This window comes from Rhinopithecus bieti, unplaced genomic scaffold, assembly GCF_001698545.2.
Source record: "Rhinopithecus bieti isolate Rb0 unplaced genomic scaffold, ASM169854v2 scaffold_13207, whole genome shotgun sequence".
Classification (NCBI taxonomy): domain Eukaryota; kingdom Metazoa; phylum Chordata; class Mammalia; order Primates; family Cercopithecidae; genus Rhinopithecus; species Rhinopithecus bieti.
The window spans coordinates 1,931,697-1,935,849 of NW_016807866.1; the positions used below are offsets into that span (position 1 = coordinate 1,931,697).

Consider the following 4,153-nt stretch of genomic DNA (forward strand, 5'->3'; position numbering starts at 1 on the left):
GAGCACCATAATAAATTTCAATTGTATTTAATTATCACCTAAGGAATAAAATAAATATCCATGAGCACATACGGATATAAATAAATCAATAATCAAAAGAAGAAGGACCAATCTTAAATAAGAAATCCAATTAATAAATGTAGAGGGAATTGGAGAAATAGGGAATCGCCATTGGAACACCATAGTTATCACTGCTGCAGGCAAGAGTAATTGATAGTTGCTAAAATTAGTGGTTGAACCTTAAGGAGTAACAAGATATGTGCATCATATTTGTATCCCTTCCTAAATTTACTAATCACTCTTATGGTTTTAAAACATGATTTTGATGCTCTACCTCCCTCCAGGAGGTAGAGTTTAATGGCCCTTTCCTCAAGTATAGGCTGGTTTTAGTGACCTGCTTTTATGAATAGATGACAGAAAGAGGGAAACTGTAACTTGACAGTGGGGAACCCTAACAGATACCACATGAGCCGGTGATCAAAGTTAATGTTACCTGCAGTCATGCTGACATTACACGCCCACTGACATGATACAATGACAAAGGCCTATCACCTCTGTGGTGTTCTTCTCCAAAATCCACAGCCTCAGAATGTTTATAAGAAACCATCAGAGAAACCCAAATTAAGGACATTTCACAAAACACCTGACCACTACTCTGCAAAACATCTAAAGTCATGAAAGACAAGAAAATACAGAGAAGCTATCACAGATTGATGGAAACTAGGGGGAAATGATGAATAAAGGTATCATGATATCCCAAATGGGGTCCTGGAACAGAAAAAGTACATTAATAGAAAAAGTTAAGAAGTCCAGGCTGGGCGCAGTGGCTCACGCCTGTAATCCCAGCACTTTGGGAGGCCAAGGCGGGTGGATCATGAGGTCAGGAGATTGAAACCATCCTGGTGAACATGGTGAAACCCTGTCTCTACTAAAAATACAAAAAAATTAGCTGGGAGTGGTGGCGGGCACCTGTAATCCCAGCTACTCAGGAGGCTGAGGCAAGAGAATGGCATGAACCCAGGAGGCAGAGCTTGCATTGAGCCAAGATCGCGCTGGCACTCCAGCCTGGGCGACAGAGCGAGACTCCGTCTCAAAAAAAAAAAAAAAAGAAAGAAAGTTAAGAAGTCCAAATAAAGTTGGTAGTTCACTTACTAATACTGCACCACATCAATGTCTTAGTTTTGGTAAACATGCTATGTAAGATGTTAACATTCAGGGAAGTTGGGTGAAGGGTGTATGGGAATACTCTGTACTGTCTTAGTAACTCTTTATTCTAAAATGATTTCAAACTGAAAAGTGTTTTAGAATAGGTAGAGTTGCAAATAATTTGGTGAGAGGTACACATGGAGGTATCTCTTATCTGTGAGGCAATAAGTCAAGTAAGTTGCTGAGAAAAATGTGGGTGGGAGAAAGTGGCTGCCGAGGGCCTTTGTTATGACTTGCCTGAAGGTCTATACTGCATTAGAAAAAATTATCCAAAAATGACCACACTGTGTTATAATAGTGCCATGTCTCCATGTATCTGCCACGTCTGCATTCTCTGGGCTTGCTGTAGTGATGGGAGGGATTCAAATCCTCCTCTTCAGCAAAAGGAGAAGTTTCCCGATGGAAGGCCTCAGACAAGAAGGGATGTCCTTTCCCCGGGCTGAACATGGATTCCAGTGTCCCACTATATGACGCTAACGGGCATCATCTCTGGCCACTGAAGCCCAGGATCTTAGGTTTAACCATAAAATACTTCTGTGTCATGGGCTGCAAACCACCAACATAAAACTAAGATTGATAAGAAAAATATACTGTTTACTCAAAACAGGTATATAACAGCCTACATATTTATAATGTCCTATTATATGGTTGTACAGTTCATATCCTCAGTAATTCAGTAGGTATCTCGCTAACATCTATTTGAAATTCCCCCCCCAAAATAACATTTAGCAGTAGCTTCAAGATCTCTTTAGAATGGTGTCTTTATTTTTCTTAAACATTTGATATGTTACACCACCCAGGCAGAAAATAGAACACAGAGTGTGGGATACACACGTACTCACCATAAAAACAACCATATTGTAACACCAAAATCTATTTATCTAATTGGTCAAGAAAATTGAATTTAACACATGCTGTTATCATACAAGTAGTTTTAATGAAATAGCATTTTGTATTTATATAGCACCTTTCTAACAAGGAGCAAAAATACGGCTCAGATATTATTACTTATTCTCACACCATCCTTGACAGGTGGATAAGTAGCAACATTTATACTAAGTTTTAATCACTGGGCAACAAAGACCTGCATAAAGAGACCAAATAAACCACAAATAGTAACCCAGAAAGTTGGAATTTTCCACCTCCCAAGAGTGGTTCACTCACTCTTTTTCTCTGAAATCTTAAAAGCTAGTTTGAATATTGGTGAAAAAACAAATAGAGGAACCGTAGAGTGATAAAACAGGTATATACAGTCTCCTCAGGAACCTGATCGTGGAGCTTAGACTGGAGACCATTGAAAGTTAAAAACAATTCCCAAACCTTGAGCATCTACTTAGACAAATTTGATGTGTACCAGGGACAAACGAAAGCATCCTCCCAAACTATGTCCCAAATTATTGTCAATCCTTTCTGTCATGAAGGTCCATTCCTCAAGCCGCTGTCACATAATGTGCAGGGGATCAACAGCAAATCCATTAGCAACACAGGATAAAGAAATTTGAGTAGCCCAGAAACTCTTGCATAAAACATAACTTCAACAAGATAGGACATTTTGGATGATGCATTCCTGAGGAGCTCTTTAAAATTCATTCAAGGAAATTTTTTAAAAGTCTCTTTAAAGATAAATGCAAATTACAGGCATAGTTGGAGCCTTAAAGTATATCTTGAATAAGAAAATTACCAGAGGATGAATTCCTTAAGAGCATGTCTGTCTTTCAAGAGTTTCTAATATATTTAATCTCCAGTAAACTCTAGGATATCCAAAGGTGTAGTACCCTTTTTTTCCCCCCAGAATATGCAGTGTCTGAGAAACCTTTATCACATCTATCCATGCATTCAACTAATGTCAGCAAAACTAGATGACAAATCATACATAAAGGTAAGGATGAAAATATTTTGTTGTAAACTTCTGAGTCACAGGGATAAGGAAAGGAAGTTACATTATATTCTAATAACAAATTTCAATAATGTGAAAAAAGAAAAATAACAGCCAACATTTATTAAGCACTTCTATGCACTAGTATGGGTAATGGCATCAGACACAATACATACATTATCTCATTTCCTCATCACAAGGCTTCTTTGAGATATACTCATTTTATAGGCTTAGATTAAGACATTTGTCAGAGGTCAGGGTACAAGCAGCTGTCTTACTCCAGATGTTTCATGGATGCTGCCTGGCTTTTTCTCTAGCCCTTCGCTTCTCAATTAGTTCAGAGAACGAAGTCTTGCCTTTCATTTCTTCCCCTGCACTGAAGAAAAATCTAAAAGTCATCCTTTTGTAACACTGAAAACTTGGAATCAAAAATCCATTAAAGTATCATCTATAGAAACACTCCCAAAGCCTCATAGCAAGAAATTCAGATAAGAGCACATATTTTCAGTACTTCGATGTGCATATGCCTAAACTCCATGACTCTTATTTTGATCTTCATCACTCCCTGTTTGACTGATTTTTAACCCGTCATGTTATACCATGGAGTGGCAAATACTATTGAGGAATCAAAAAAAAAAGCAACTCCTTCAACAATCTAATTTATATGAAATGCAGTAAGTGACAATGATGCCTCTTTAATCTAATTAATTAGTTAATTGATTGACTGATTAGTTAATTAGCTAATGTCCCTGGTGGGCAAAGCTTTCTTAACCAGCGAGCTTCCTGGCCCACAGAGGAAGGGAAAAAGTAACGATCCTTCAGCTGTTTCTGAACTTTGGGACAGTGCGAGGCCCAGCTTCAGGGATCCTGTCGTCTGTGAGGTCACAAAGGGAATGACACCTTTAAAAATGCCCTGTGCAAGCCATATCCTTGACTCCGATGAATCAATTAGGAAAGGGCTATTGTTATAAACAAGCGAGTAAGACTGTCGTCAAGAAATTGGTCCTCCAGGTTTGACTTTTCTTCTCCACCAGTGAACAGATTTCCTTTTTTTTTTTTTTTTTTTTTTTT

At 38.1% G+C, this 4,153-nt stretch overlaps 1 long non-coding RNA gene across 1 annotated transcript in view; it reads right to left on the reverse strand.

Moving 5' to 3' along the window:
- Positions 1-1,129: 1,129 nt before the first annotated feature.
- Positions 1,130-4,153, reverse strand: part of LOC108536844 (uncharacterized) — a 33,173-nt gene continuing 30,149 nt past the window's right edge. The window contains exon 3 of the long non-coding RNA XR_001887633.1: positions 1,130-3,458. This is a non-coding gene — a long non-coding RNA (uncharacterized LOC108536844). The remainder of the gene's footprint in view (positions 3,459-4,153) is intronic.